Source organism: Cryptotermes secundus, unplaced genomic scaffold (genome assembly GCF_002891405.2).
Source record: "Cryptotermes secundus unplaced genomic scaffold, Csec_1.0 scaffold530, whole genome shotgun sequence".
Taxonomy (NCBI): domain Eukaryota; kingdom Metazoa; phylum Arthropoda; class Insecta; order Blattodea; family Kalotermitidae; genus Cryptotermes; species Cryptotermes secundus.
Genome location: NW_019729216.1, coordinates 878,448 through 895,151, shown reverse-complemented (window position 1 = coordinate 895,151; position 16,704 = coordinate 878,448). Strand labels below are relative to the sequence as shown.

Here is a 16,704-nt window from a genome sequence, read left to right as displayed (position 1 = left end):
CATAATGAGGAGCTTCATAACTTGTACTCTTCTCCAAGTATAATTAGAATGATCAAGTCAAGGAGGATGAGGTGGGCAGGTCATGTAGCACGAATGGGGGAGACGAGGAATGCTTATAGGATATTGGTGGGAAAGCCAGAAGGAAAGAGACCACAGGAAGACTAAGGCGTAGGTGGGTGGACAATATTAGAATGGATCTTAGAGAGATAGAATGGGATGATATGGATTGGATAGATCTGACCCAGGATAGGGACCAGTGGAGGGCTCTTGTGAATACGATGAAGAACCATCGGGTTTCGTAAAATCCTGGGAAATTCTTGAGTAGCTGCAGAATTGGCGGCTCCTCAAGAAGGCCTCAGCTGCATGAGTGAGTAAGTAAGTAAGTAAATGTAATGTCGTAATGAAAATCTGTCAAGGCGTTTACGAGGAAGTTGATATTTTACGTTTGGGAAGCTGCAGTGTGCAGCTTTACTTTCCGGGGAATACCACGTCTGCATTTTAATGTAGGGAGGCTCCATAAATTACAAGAATTGAATTGAATCAGTATGAGTCGCTTCTGAGAAATTGAAAACTTCGTTTCTTTAGGTCCGTCTACTGGGCCTCAATTTTTGGAGTTTGAACGTTGACATTCACACGGGACCGGCCTGCTCTGGATGACGAATATTCATAACTTTACTCCAGCCTTTCAGGCCCATACACAGACAGATGGACAGGTGGCTTCCATAAAGCTATATGTTAATGTCCATGGATGCAGGAAATAGTGGAAATCCATCAGAAGCTCGAGACAGATTTTTCATAGTACTGCACACATTAGAAAATAAATTTTGAAACTATTTTCCTAAACCTGTTTATAATCCACCAGGCTAATGTAGGAAACATTTATCGCTGTCAGTCTAGTGTCCTCGGTCTGTTACTAGACGTTTCTTGGTTACGGCTCCGACAATGGCTATTCGTCTGCCCCCGGTTCAAGTCCTCTCTTTACAGACCCCACACAGAACTAAGCTCAAAGTCGAAGTTACTTTACTACTGGCGGTTTACCGCCAGTCAATTCTTCTTGGCGCCGGGCCCCTTGAGGCCTACGACCAGAGAACGTTATTTCCCAAGGGAACCCTTGCGGTTATAGTCCTTATATAACATCCTCTCTAACTAGAAGTTAGGTTTGTCACTTATTAATATGCTTGGCTTTTCGTCAAGAGTATATTTCTCACATATGACGTGCTATTGAAAATTCTTCCTTTTGCACTACATACAAGTCCTCTGTCAGTACAGGCTTTACAGAGCAGATAATGCCTAATTTACGTAGCTTATGCTACAATGGCATCTTAGTCATTAGAATGACTACCCTCTAACCTTGTCCCGTACTTATAATATAATCGGCACGGATCACAGAGGAAACACATCAATTCTATTGTAGTGTTCGTGTTCGTTGTTGCGGGAACGCATTACCGAGTTGTTGTCCAGAAACGGCCTCGGTACATCTGCCCATTTCGCAGTAGTTGCATAGCAACGGTTCTACACGCTACAATATACAGGCATATTCGTTTGCCTTCAATAGCGTAATCAGATTCGTGTATAATGAGTGCATTTAAAGTACTTTGGGCAATTTATCCCAGCGGTACAAGCGAGTTTGTCCCTTGGATACTCATCGGCTAAGATCTGTGATCTACACAGTAGAACATGAGAGACTGCCAACAATAATACGTATCCTGACCTGAATTCGGACCCTTCGGTCATAAGTGATTCAGAGCTGCGGGCTGCAGCAGTCTCAGTGCAGAATCTGAAGGAGGAGCCATACGCCAAAATCAGTGTGGACATTGAGCATTGTTTTCACAGACCACTTGCAATTCGGTAATGGGTTGAAACGGCCGAGTTGAATCGAACATCATCTTTCGACTCTATGACGCAATACAGGAGAAATATGGATCAGGCGACATGATGTCAAGTGTATGACGTCATGCTCCAGCAGACTCGAGTAATTTTAATGCTTTGTTGTTCACTTTCATCTCTGCAGCACGACATGACATAATTGTGCTACCACACGCGACGGGTCCCCCACTTTTGATCCCGTATTCACTTTGATTTACGTAACTCTGTCCTTGGTGGAGGGTCTTGCTAAAACTACAGCTTGTACGTTAATACGTTAATTTTATTAAAATTAGGGGCACAGTAATGTCTAGAGCTTTGAAATTTGTAATATATTTGGTACAGAGTTTTCCGTACTTTATTTTTAAAGTTTCTTATACGCGGTAGCGTAGTTGGTTGAAGCACTATGTTACAAATCGAAAGGTTGCGGGTTCGATTCCCGATGAGGTTATTGGATTTTTCAGTTGACCTAATCCTGCCAGCTCTAACAGAAATAAGGACCAGGAATCTTCCCGGGGGGGCGGGTGGTTAAGTACGGCCGATACGTAAGGCTAACAACCTTACCGCCATTTGTGAGCCGATTCTCTAGAGAAAATTTTGGAGCCTCGACATCTGATATCTCTATGGACCACCATGGCATGCTACAGGGATAGCTTTACCTTCTTTTTAGACGTAAAATTTTGTTTTAATTTTGTTTCTTGAAGGACCATTTAAAACATTCTAAGATAAAATATTGTTAAAATATTGTGACATCTAAATCCATTTCAGGGCAACGCCCACAATACACGCATGCAAAAATGGACCAACGGGGTTATGCAACCCGTTTCTAGGCAACGGCTCGATAAACACCCTGCAGTAAGACCACGAAACAATAGGACGAATGTGATAGCTCGTTGCTAGACTGTAGTCAACGCGCCAATGGACTGGCGAGATAGCAATCACGTGACTTGTGTTTCTGTGTGGTTCGTGCGAAGCCTATACAATGAGAAATTGTTATAGCTTAGATTAGTGCAGTGCATTGCAGAGCAGTTGATAGTACATGGACGAGAATGGAGCATGTCCTTAGTTAATTGTGAAGATTAGCTGAGTACAGATTTGGACAAAGGAGTACAAAGTGAATGAAGGCTTTATGTATGCTATAGTATAGTGACATTGGGAATGTACGATTTAGTGAAACTTTTATAGTTCCTGTGTTGGCAGGAAACGGATAGTGAAAACATTGTCAAGGTTTAGCCATAGCTGAGACCTGCTACCTAGCAACGCCTAGAGCAAGCGGATAAAGAAGACATTATTTTGTGTGCTATAGTTACAGTAATATTGTGAGTGTTATAATTAACTTTAGTTACGAGTGGTGAATATCCAACAAATCGACTCAACAATCCAAGCCCGCGTTTACAAATCACTAACACATGTGAGAATTTGGGGTCAGAAGTTCGCGGTTCGGATCTGATGGTATTCGTCAGGAGTAAATGGATCGGACTGATCGAAATATCATCGAGAAGCACATCGCCACATTATGGAGAAGGAACAAATGTTGTCCGCATCCTAAAGGAAATGAAAGAGGAAATCAAAAGGACATGAACGCCAACAGAAAAGCCGACCGAGAAGAAACGAGAGCAGAAACGAAAGCCATACGAAACAAATGGATGGAAAACAAATATGAATGCCTGGCGGGAAGAGACGGAGCCGATCCAGAGAATATGGAGACAAATCCAGAAAGGATGCAGTCCACAAGGGAGCATCGGGAGGTCCCAAAAGAAGGGGTCGCAGTGAAATCTTCGGGAACAATCAATAAGCAGCACAGGGGCCCGAAGCAAATTGCAAGGCGCTGCGGGAAGCCAAAGGAACTAACCCGAGGAGATGGTGGATACTGGAGGAAGTTGGCTGCCGCCTGCAGGAAGGTGTCCCGTCGAGCAGCAGTGGCACGGTGCAGGGGAAAAATTTTCAGGAAAATTCGGACCCAGGGAAATTATGGACCGCGAAAAGAATTGGCCGCAGCCGACAGGAGCATGACCCACAATACAAAAGTAACTAGCTATCCCGGCCCATAGGGTTGTGAGACATCAAGGCTCTCATATTTTCTCTAGATAATCAGCTCACATATGACGGTAAGGTTGTCAGCCTTACGCGCCGTTCGGCCGCCTTTTACCCCAAGGAAGATTCTTGGTACTCATTTATATTAGAGGCTGAGTCGACTCCAGGGTCATAGTGTTGCTGGAAATACTTGTAAGAGGCCATGACCTCATTGGGAATCCAACTCGCGACCTTCCGGCTTGTAGCGCAGTTCCTCAACCAATTACGAGTTCGAATAATCTGCTTCGTACTAGTATCTGTGTCATTTTTGTTGCCTGCTTTTATCTCCCAAGGCTGTACATGCCCTGCCCGCCTCATCATGCATCTGATGACTTCGACAGTATCACAGGTTGAGAAGCCGAGCACAGTGGCCGGCAGTGCGGTCTAAAGCATAAACTGTCTTCGCCCGTTCAAACACCGGGATCGTGGGTTCGAATCCCACTCAAGGGATGGATGTCTATCTATGTTTATCCTGCGTTTGTGTTGTCCTGGGTGCAGGTAGCGGCCTTGCAATGGGTTGATCCCTCGTCCGAGGTGTCCTACGGACTGTGTAAAGGATCAATCAACTGCATAAGCGGCATAGTCCCAACAAAGCGCTATCGAGCCATAGATAGATCCAACGTAGACAGGCAATGAGAACAAATTATGAAGGCCCTCAACCCCTCGTAAGAATATTCTGCTCACCATTGTATTTTTAGGCATCTTTAATTTTGTCCTTAGGAAAAGAGAACGAGATTCATAACCCTATCAAATAGTAGGCAAAATTGTAGGTTTTAAGAGTTTTTTAAGCGTATGCCTCTACATAGAGGGCGCGAAGCCAAAGGAACTTCGTGACTAAATGACGACAGGCATTTCTAAAATATAATTTTGTTCTTTCTTCTACGTGAACATACATTTTCTTTGTTGATGTTATGCTCAGATATCTGAACTTCCTCACCTTTCCAGAGTGTTTATTGGTTATTTTTATAATATGCTTCCGTTCTATATTCTTGTTTCGTCAGTTTCATCATAAACCTCTGTCATGTAATCATATCCATATCTTGCATTCATTTTATTTACTTCTTGTACTCAGAAATAATCCCACTCGCTTCCAAATAGTGTAGAGGTAAAGAAAACGAGGATGTATACTGTAACGGCCGGAGAAAAGATGCTGCAAGAACAGCCTCCAAAGACAAAGGAACGGGGGTGCACCGTTAGGCTATTCGGGACGAAAAGCCTTAAGGAGGGGGCAGTGTGACGTGTCGCGCTATGCAGGACACCACTCCCCCCCCGGCGGCGGTGACGTGCCGAGCAGAGCCGAAGCGAGCCGAGTCCTGGCACACTGGTCGCTATGAAACGCGGGTAAACAGTGGTTGCGAGAGACAACTCCCGACAGCGTTACCAGTAATACCGGTAAACACGGCATCAGACAACAATGGTGCCTATTGCGTGGCTGTTTTCTGCGTTGTCCGTAACGAGGCTAGATACGGAGCAGCGAAGACTATTCATAGTCAGTTCTGAGTTCTCAAAGCAGAGTTACGAGTTAGCCAGGGAGTCAGTCAACCAGTCAGTTGTAGTCTAGCATTTGCAGTCTAGTATTTGTGATACTGCCGATGGCAATAATATTGAGATTGTAATTTGTGTGATTGTATGAGCGAGTGTGAAATAAAATTCGCTATATCCAATACAGCGTGAAGTTATTTGTCGCGTTATACACCCAACACCTGACAATACTTCCACTCCCCCATACGTTTTCATGGCATAGTGCTTAATTAGTTAAGCACGGGGACACATTTACTTTAATTTTTTTTAATCATGAACAATCATACTGATCGGGTTGCTGTTGTCACCGGTTCCTGCTTCAGTGTCACACTTACAGGTGGAATCTTGCAGCCCCGCAGAGCACATGACCAGAACGTCAGATCTGTATTCTTCAAGGTTAAGACGCGTTTTACAAAGTTTGGTAGCTCACTTAATATAGTGATTCTGTAGCATCTGGCCGACCTCCATTTAATTCCCGGCAGGGGCAGACAACTTTCTTCTGTCACCACAGGTACCAAATTGCGTCTGGAGTCAGCCCTGCCTCACAGTCTCGGGAATTCTTTCCCCGGGGAAGAGTGGCCGACTCGTGAAGCGGATAGCTCGCCTAGATCCAGTGCTCATAACTGGAAAGCACTCACCTTCAGTTTCACGTCTCCTACGCATACCTTCATGGCTTGAAACTTTTTATATTACATCTAAGCTTTCGGTTAAATTTATCTTTCAAGTAATTAACTCTCGTATGATGTATGTATATTATATCGCGCTAGGTGGATTCGTGATACAAACACAGACACACAGATTGATCTGTTCAGTATTAAGCACAAGATTTGAAAACCAGTGTAGCTTGAAGTTATTTGATGTTTGAGACTATCGGGAAAAGAAAAATGTCCTGCAATTCCGAACAATTAAGGACACTTTCTAAGAACTTCCGAAAAAGAGAAATTTTGCATTCCCATCAAGTCTGGGAATTAAGTAAGGATTATTTATGTAGAAGTAACATTTTAACGCTTAGTAATTAATATTATCCCGAAAGGTCCTAAAACTCATCTTCTCTGCTGTCAGAAAATGTAAAAATTAGAATGTACAAAACTATAATTTTGCTTGTGGTTTCGTTTTGTCCCTGACATTAGTAAGGGGGAAACACAGACTGAGGGTGTTTGAGAAGAAGATGCTGAGGAGAATATTTGGACTGAAGAGTGATGCAGTGATGCGATATTGGAGAAAACTGCACAACGAAGAGCTTCAGAACTTACACTCTGCGCCAAGTACGTATGTTAGTCAATAAGTAAGTTACCATACTAATGGATATAGAACTTAAACAAATAAGAGTACTGATTTGAAAAATGTTTTTTTTCTCTCAACATAATTTCCCTGTACACTAAGGCACTTGCCCCATCGTTTTACAAGCCCCTGAAAACCAACAGCATAAAATTCTTTGGGCTGCTGTCGGAACCAGGCGGTGACCTCCCTTTACAGGGAACATTTATATCCTGAGGATATTACAGTAGGAGTCGACATTTACGTAAATGCCGACTCCTACTGTAACATCCTCAGGAAACTTCATAAGGCCATTAAACGGAAGCGACCAGGAATCCTCCCCAAAGGCGTGTTGCTCTTGCATGACAACGCGCGTCCCCATACTGCCAACAAGGCAAATGAGACGCTGCAAAATTTCAAGTGGGAAGTCCTCGAGCATCTTCCGTATAGCCCCGACCTTGCTCCGAGCGACTTCCATTTGTTCGGCCCTCTTAAACATAATCTTTTGGCTGAACATTTTCCCTAAGATGAAGCTGTAGCAAGGGATGTCTTCGCCTGGTTCCGACAGCAGCCAAAAGACTTTTATGCTGCTGGTTTTCAGGGGCTTGTGAAACGGTGGGACAAGTGCCTCAATGTACAGGGAGATTATGTTGAGAAATAAAAGCATTTTTCAAATCAGTATTCTTATTTCTTTAAGTTCTATATCAATTTGTAACTTACTTATTGACTTATCCTCGTACATTTAGTGATTAAGTCAAAGAGAAAGAGATGAGCAGGGCATGTAATATAAATTGCTGACAATTACAGTTTCTTTTCGCGGATCATCTAGCGGACTACGTCTATCTACGTTGAACCTGAATTCCCACTGCGGCTAATGTTGAAGCGGGCGGTGTTGTCGGTTCCAGTGCCGTGTAGTTCAGAGAGAGGTCGGTGTTAAGAAGAAATGTATCTGCTCAGTTTGGGGGTCAAAGAGTAAGCCAAGCAAGAAGTCAGCAGAAGCATGCAGCAAGTTGTCTTGGCGCCCGCTTTCGGGATCTGTTCGTCTGGAACGTCGGGCTCTCTCCGGCGATACAGCCCAGAAAACAGTGCTCTTTATATACGAGACTAGATCTAACGATATGGCCTGAAGGCAAGTAATGAAATGACAGACTGACCACTTCACTGACTATTATAGCTGTGTAATGAAGGAGCATAAAGAAGGTATATGATGGAGTACAAAGGTGTACTGAGTGTAATAAAGTGTATGTAACGAAGGTACTATAATCAATTATTGATATATGTCATGAATGAAATATTGTAAATGTAATTAAATGAAAAGTGTAACTAAGTAGCAAAACTAGAGAGTTACTGAATGGATACAGTAACACCTGCTATTAATTACTATAATTGAAAGAACCCCTCTAAGGTTCAATCGAACGTAACATTTGGTATAATAGAGTAAATGTAAGAATATTGTATGAAACCAGTCTAGACATGTTACTAATAAAAGTTGTTATCTTAGTCACCCGCATGGGACAGATGACGTTATGACCCTGATGTCGATGCGAGGGAGTAAACAGTCGCTCTAACCAATTAATTTGATTAATGCGAAAATATCAAAGTCTGAAAGTTAGGAATTGTAACATGTCGTGACAAGTGTATGTTATAGGTCTAAACTGGGAGAGGAGCTGACTCACGTTCACGAGCACAGATGTTTTGTAATAATGGTAGACGCTATGAGTGAACTTCGTTCAAGCCAACGCCCAGATTGGTCCTATAAATACAGGAGTATTGTAGCTCCAAGTATCATATCTAGTGATCATTCTTCAGACGACGAAGATCTGCCGGTTTTCGATTCGAGCCTTTGATCTGTAAACTTTCCTATATTCTGCTGGAAGCTGGTGTTGTATTGCTATTGTTATTACTTAATATCAGTGTATCTTCAGAACATCATATTAAATAACATTCTTATATTATGCAACCAAAAGACTTAGATATTTTGCGTACCTACGAAAGGTATCCTGAAATTCTACGTGAGCCTTCTCTCCGGTGACTTCACCACCTCATCACCGGCGGCAACGACATCAGCGAGAAAAGCACACTCGAATACTTCATTACAGCTGACTGATTGGGCAGCTCTCTGACTTAATGCTGCACTTGGCCGCACCATAGCTCAAGCGGTTATTCGCTGGCTTCCCAATGCGGCGGCCCGGGTTCAATCACGGGTCTGGTCAAGTGGGATTTGTGGTGGACAAAATGGCGCTGGGGCGGGTTTTCTCCGAGTACTTCGGTTTCCCTGCCAATCTTCATTCCACCAAATTCTCCATCATCATAATCACCCGTGGCAGGCTACAATAGGCTAATCAGTGGCAGCCGTGCCGAGTGGACCCAGTTGGACTTCACCCCCCACTAAGCGAACTAAAAAAAATTAATGTTGCGCTAAGTAACTGACTGACTACTGTACGAACTGATTACATACATAATGTATGAATAAACATTTTATTAACTGTACAAATATCCCATCAGCTTAATGAATTTGTTTGTAGCATACTTTTTTTACAATGGCTCTTCCAGCCCATTGAGGGTCCAGGCCTTTTATTTAGCTCCGTAATCATTTTAGACGGTGGTACGACTCCTTGGATGGGGGATCTGCCCTTCGTAAGTCCGCTACCTACACACAGGACAACACAGACTAAACGCACACAGACATCCACGCCTTGAATGGGATTCGAACCCATGATCCCAGCGTCCGAGCGAGCGAAGATAATTCATGCCTTAGATCGCGCGGCTACTATGACCGGTATTTTACATATGTACGTGGTAAAATTTAAAAATAAGGAATGCATATGAAATATTGTGGAGTACCTCGAGAAAGCCGGAATGGATTAGGAGATCAGGGTTAATTTCCTAGGCAACGACCAACGTTCCCGTGACAACAGCTAGGAATCGGAACGCATCCATTGCTATACAATGAAATGAAAATCTAACAGAGGAGTTTCCACTGTTACACACGAATTGTTGAGGCAGACACGTATTCCAGCCTTCGTTGCGTAACAGTGGGCGGAATTAACCCTTCAACAAGATATTCCCTACTGAGTCCGAGTGCACTTTATAAGAGTCCAATGTCGGCCAGAGACGAGTTCAGTTTGTATTTGACCTTAGAAGAGTAGAATTTGTACTCGACTTTAGCAGAAGTGTTGTAACATTGGAGAAGAAACGTCTAAAGAACGTTATAAATGGAGAATAACTGTGTGAGTGTAGAAGTGACTGTACAATAAAGGTATTCGTTCAAATCCGAGAACCCGCACAGTTTCTTGTCTCGTTGCCTAGCAGACACGTGACAATATGGCTATATTTATATAAGTATTTACGGATACTTCCACTTGCTATAGCGACTGGCTATGGACTGGACGAATCCCTGTGGGAGAAAGAATTATCAGTTCTTCATTTCGTCCAGACCGGCTCTGGGGCCCACTCAGCCTCCTGTCCAATGGGTACCGGGGGTTCTTTCCCTGGGAATAAAGCGGCCGGGACGCGGAGCTAACTACTTACCTCCAACTAGTGCCGAAGCCAAGAAAATGTGGGTTTGTACATTCACTCTTCCATACGTCTTCATGGCATAGTGCTTAATTAGTTACGTATAAGGAAAACTTTGCCTTATTTACGGACACTGTCAGTCAGTTTCGATCGTGAATTTCTGATTCCTCGCAGCAATAAACCTCTAATATGTCGGTAATCTCGCTTCGCAGCAGCGACCACATTCCAAGCAGTTACCAGCCGGAACAGCTTATTTTTAGACGCAGAATTCAGTCAAGGATTTAGCAATGAATATGGAGCTCAATATGGAAGACTGAGACGTGATGCCAATTCAGTGTGTAAATGTGAAAGCATAAATGCAATGAGTTGTTACTCGAGTGCCTGTGCAGCACATATTCAAAAGTACTGAGGAAACAGCAGTTTACATATTTGCCATATTTACCTTCGTTGCAGAAGGAAATTGCTGCGTTCCGTAACGTCGTGGTGCGTACTGTGTACTGAATAAATATTCATCAGGCCTACACATCACCTGCAGTTCATAAGATTGCTTACAGAAGCTCTTCGTTGCTCAGGTTATATGTATATCATATATCAGGGAATTCAGCATTAATCTAGGTACTTAGGTGTAAGTCAGTATACCGACTGGCTACGGGTTGGACGGCAGAGAGGTCGAAGTTCGAGTTACGGTAGGGTCAAAACTTTTCTGTTTTCCACGTCGTCCAGACAGGCTTTGGGGTCCACCCAGCCTCCTATCCAATGGGCACCGGAGGTAGGGGGGATGTCCTCAAGGGTAAAGCAGTAGCGGCCTGAAGCTGACCACTCACCTCCAATTAGTGCTGAGGTCAGGACAATGTGGATCTAAATATCTACTCCCCCACACGCCTTCATGGCGTAGTGCTTAATTAGTTAAGTACAGGGACAACTTTACTTTTCCTTTAGGTGTAAGTAAATAATTCAGTCTGCGTTGTTCTTAACCCTTTCGCTGCGGATGGACGACCGAGGGTTCAGAGTTCCATTCCCAGTAGAGTCAAGAATCTTCGTTTCTCCACTGATTCTGGTCCTTATCCAGCCTCCTATCAAATGGGTACCGGGGGTAAAGCGGCCGGGTCGTGAAGTTGATCACTTACCTCCAGCTAGTGCCGAGGTCAAGAAAACATGTGTCCATACATCCACTCCCCCATACGTCTTCATGGTGTAGAGCTTAATTAGCTAAGCACAGGGGCAGCTTTACCTTTCCATCCTGTTTTCAAGCACCAGTGCACTATCTTCTTTGAAAGAGACCAATTTTCATACCCATGCAAAACGACGGACAAAATAATTTTGCATGTTTTGATATTTACGTGTTCGGGCAGGGGAGTAGAATGAATTTTGTGCTGACAGGCAGACAGAATGGAATTAAATTTGTTACAGCCGTCCCTGAATATCTGCATTTTGTCATATTCTCGAAACATGTCTGAAGAACCTCCGTGGTCAGGCCTTGCACCTCCAGTGCGTGGCGAGCACGAGCCTGGTCTGCTTAGTTCAGTCACAGACCACTCCTTTATTTTCACGCATTGCAGTCATTAACACTATGATCATCACGAATGTGATGCCGTGATTTCTGGCGCTTTAGAGGAACTCGCTACTTGCAAGTGTAGGGTAAAGACGGACGTAGAATATAGATGGATGTAGCAAGTTCCTCCGAAATATTTGTAAGTATTTATCGAGCGCCATGTGATATTTATATTTCCGTTCGGCGTATGAACTTCGTCAACAGTGAACAGAAACTGACATGTCTGTGTCTCCTTATTTCCAGCCTGATATTCCTGAAATTTGTAATGGTGTGTTCTAAAGCAGAAGGGGGACGCGGTAGTGTCACTGATTGAGACAGTATGCTACAAGCTGGAAAGGTCGCGGGCTCGATTCCCGATGAGGTCAATGGATTTTTCAATTGACCTTATCCTTATTCGAGTCGATTCAACCTCTAACACTAATGAGTACCAGGAATCTTCCTGGGGGTAAAGGGCGCCTTACCGGCGCGTAAGACTGACAACCTTACCGTCATCTGCGAGCCCATTGTCTACAGCACGTGGAGCCCCGACGTCTGAAAGCCCTATGGGTCTCCAGGGCCTCTTACAGAGACAGAGAGTTGAAGCGGAACTGAAAATCAATGGCGATAAAGCATATTGTCACATGTAGGGGTTGTGCGTTACTTATTAGACGGGGTCTGGATTAGATGATTGGATTTATTGACACCTTGTACACGTACATTCGCACAACTAGGAATTACAGGTAACAGAGCTCTATCGCTCATCTACACAATTTTCAGCTTACCCTTACGCACGCACTAGCCTTCTCAGGCTTCATTAGTCGTGGCTATTTATCACGCTCTCGTTGTCACTTCAAATCACACATGAAGTCTTCTTTGTACAGCCTCATTCCTTTCTTGTCATTATTCTGCGTCTGCCAATTCCGAACACTGCGCTCAACACGATTCCTCTGCTCCCAAGCTTATATCCTGGCAGGGTTGCATCTCGAAACGCGACGCGTCTCGATTGAATTCTTCTTTGTAACAACTATGCACGGACCTCGCAGTAAACACAGCTTCTATAATGTTGAGGAGGCATGTTTACAGCGCCGTTGCGTTGAAACGGAAGTTACTCGAGCAATATGTCACCATATCTTCGTCTTGCCAGAATTTTATACGCCTTTCTTGCTCTGCTACGTTTGCTACCCATCCCGTAATTGTTAGTAACCGTTTTAAATGTTTATTACGGATACAATTTACAAGCGCCTGAGGAAGAGACCGGCACTGCAATGTTTGCTTAAGGTGAAGATGCAAGATAAGAAGTCTAGATGTCACATAAGGAGGGAATATCCGATCAAGGTCCCTTCGTGTTGACGAGGCAGTAAGGTTTTGAATGCTAGTAATGTGTCGATCGGACGCGATAGAAACGATTCACGATGTCTCGTCTTGGACAACGGCCATTTGCAAGAGTAAGCGGAAAATGGAAGGACAATATTAGAACCTTTAAGGGTTAAAATGCACCTACAGAACATAATAATTCAGTTAACATCTCAAATTTTGATGTTGTTTAAAAAATAATAAAGTTTATTGCCAAAATCATATGAATCACATAAATTCCTTACGTGCCAAAAATTATATTAAAGCAGATGGCGCACTCTCTAACTGCTGGGCCTTAAATGGTTAAGGCTGAACTAGGTTCTAAATATGAGGGATGGATTTAACTGGCTCAAGATGGTGTTCGGTAGTGGCTGAGTCAGCAGCGGTGACGAACCTGGGGTTAGGTAGCTAACTGTTGCTTTAGATATGAAGACAGTAGAATATATTCCACCCTGATGCATCAGTAAGGAATTCTAGATCTGCTTCGTTCCCAGGAAGACTGCCAGCAAGACAAATTGATAAGATCCCTGTTAGTTTTTATTAATGCTTCAATATTGAGATAATAAATGCAAAGAAAAGTCTTTAAATAGAACGATTTTCTTGGCTGCATAGTTGTCTAGTCATGAGAGAGCCCGACGTTTCGGAGGAACATATAGCCTTCATATTCAGGGTCAAAGAGCTGAAATCTGCAGAGCCTGCTGCTCTATTTCTCCTAGTTTCTTACATTGTTTACCTTTCTATCTTGAAAATGGAGGTACTATGTTCCTCCGGTCTCTCTACGCACTACATGAGCATAATCCTCACAGTCACCGCCATGAGATCCTCGGATCCAAAAGTATCTTCCTTCTCCATTTGCAACACTCATATTCCTCTCAGTCTTTTAGTGAGCTTATTAGCAATGTAAATGTAACATCCACAGAGCTAATTAAGAAAACAAGTGCTGTTCTCCGAAGGACTGACATTTACTCTTGAGATCTTGACAGATATGAAGAACAGTGCAGGTGTAGGAACTACGAACAACCTAAGTATACCATCTTGAATATTCATAAATATTAGTGCAGAGGAAATTCTAGGTATGAAGTATACTGTATATAGGCCTACCGTAATCAGCTCCATATTGTCATGCTTCCGTCTCTTTTAGAAGCTTGATTAAATGTGGTTACAATAAAACTTAAAATTCGTTCGAGATGGGTCATTATTATTATTATTATTATTGGAGGGGGGTCGGTTTCCCCATGCACCGCGACTAATAATCTATTGTACGTCCCCCTTTGATATTCTGCCAGTCGCCATACCCTACCGGTACTGGTGCGTCCTACCAGCCCCGTTCAGCCGACGAGGTCGGCCCTCGGTACCTGATACTTCCCCCATATACCAGAGGCATTGGAAACTACTTGGGCGGGAAATTGTTGCCTAATTTTGTTCCGAGATCTCCTAGAGACATGAGGATCTTTTACGTGCCGTAAATCTACGACACGCGACCAACGGCTTAAATTCCTTCCCGGAAGACTTGTTCCCTAAATTTTTCCACCCTTAAAAATTCCACGGCCTCCGCCGGGTTTGAACCCGCGTACCTTGAGTCATGAGGTGGAAACGTTACCCCTAGAACACGGAGGCCGCTTTTCGAGATGGGTTACTACAGAATTAAAAAAAAATTAGAATGAAAGAGTATGGATACATTGTTCTCGGACGTGATACAATGTAATCTGATAGAAGTTCATCGACGTTTCGAAGGAACGCACTGCTTCCATCCTCAGAGACTAAGAGTAATCTAAACAATCAACAACTTTTTGCTTCTTGCTAGCTGCTTGCATCAGATTTCTACTCTGAAGATGACAGTGACCTGTTCCTATGAAATTTCCACGAAATTTCAAAAGACTGCGAAGCTACACAACCGAGAAAATTGCGCCCTTCATAGTCAGAGGTATGAGAACATGAAATCCAAAACAACTTTTTCGAAATCCGCAAAGGGATTTACGAGATAAAACATACGACATACTGATAGATACGACCTCTCCATTATGCATCTATTTATGCCTTAGTTATTTTAGTGACGGTTAAGCTCCACTTACCAGTGAGGACATTCAGGTGCGATACGCGCTTGGATGTCAACTTTTACACACTGGGACACAGCACAGTAGCTAGCAGCCGCCCGACTCATCCCCACCCACACTGGCTCAGAGGCTCCCGCCCCCCCACCACCCGTCTCTGCCTCTGCAAGCATTTGCTACCAAAGTGATCAGGAAAATATCTAGAGACGAATGTACGAAACACTGGAGAATGTTTCGCTTTGTTTATTTTTATGATATCCTCGGCTGTCGAACTCTTTAACACATAAATTAAATTATAATTGAATTTCATCAATAGCAACAATGTTTTATTAGTAAAATAGAGCCTTTGCATGCTTCGGCCAATTCTGGCCTTGATCAGTAGGCGACCAACACTTCAAAGGAAATGCTTCACTTGTGCTGCGTGCATGTGTTGTCTAGTAAGGGTTAAAGTACTGATATTTAAATATTGTGGCGCGCCGCCCGGAAGGCCGGAATGTAAAACGTCCATTTCTGGTCAACGGCTGGCAATTCCTAGGCAACGAAACATAAACAGACCGTTGCCTCTGGAAGTGTTTAAGCAACAGAGACCGAAATGTTGAGTTCCCACATCAACGAATGCACAACAATATGGCGCCCATTGTTAGACAATGCATGAGTAGACATGCCTAACAACAATACACGATTTACGTTGCAGAGCAGCAATGTATTTTCTGTGGGTGGTCCGTGCCACATCAGATCTGGGTCTTCAGACCGGATATCATAACTGAGGTTCTTCGTGGATTTATTGAATTCGTCCGAGTAACTTTTGAGACTGTACTTCAAACTAAAGTAGTAGTCTCCAACTCATTACAGGTAAAAATCATAACATTCGACACTTCATGGCTGATCCTGGAGACTGCGCTTATGGTAGTGAGGTTAAGTAAACTTTTTACTTGAATTCTAAATTTCATTTTAATTTGTATCTGTTTGATGTCAAATTTAACTAAAAGTTTTAGCTATATGTGAACTACATTTAAATTAAAGTGTATTTGTTAGCATAAAATTCACACAAACACTATAAATTCGTGCTAATTAATAACGCAATTCGAGAACTAGTACCAGTATTCTGGTACGCCTGATGGCCCAAGAAAGGGTCGAAACCTGTAGCGTTGCCACCAACAGCTAATAAAACAAATGTTGACACAGCAGTGCCTAGTTGGTCTTTTTCAGAACTGCTGTTGTGTAGACTGTCTCATATATCTTTAGGTTAAGTAAACGAAAAATTAACTAATCATTGAATACAGACTCGGTCGAAACTCAATTTTTGGCTTTTAAATTCCTGTAGTGCAGAACCAAAACAAAAGTTTTTTTTATTATACGAGGTGGGCGGACTAGTAATCGGAGTTCGAGTCTTAGTAAGGGCTCCAGTGGGTACCGGGGGCTCTTTCTCCAGGGTTAAATGTCCCAGGCTCACCTCCAAAGTGTGAGTGCAGTGATTCAATAGACCGCATAAGTGCCTGCGGTCACCATGTTGGTGACTGTGAATGCGGGTGTGGAAAG

The 16,704-nt window shown here is 43.2% G+C and overlaps 1 protein-coding gene across 1 annotated transcript in view; it reads right to left on the bottom strand.

The window, feature by feature from the left end:
• Positions 1-15,203, bottom strand: part of LOC117282404 — a 91,995-nt gene extending 76,792 nt beyond the window's left edge. The window contains exon 1 of the mRNA XM_033751851.1: positions 15,187-15,203. The gene's annotated coding sequence lies outside the window, so the exon portion shown is untranslated. The remainder of the gene's footprint in view (positions 1-15,186) is intronic.
• Between the last annotated feature and the right edge of the window lie 1,501 nt (positions 15,204-16,704).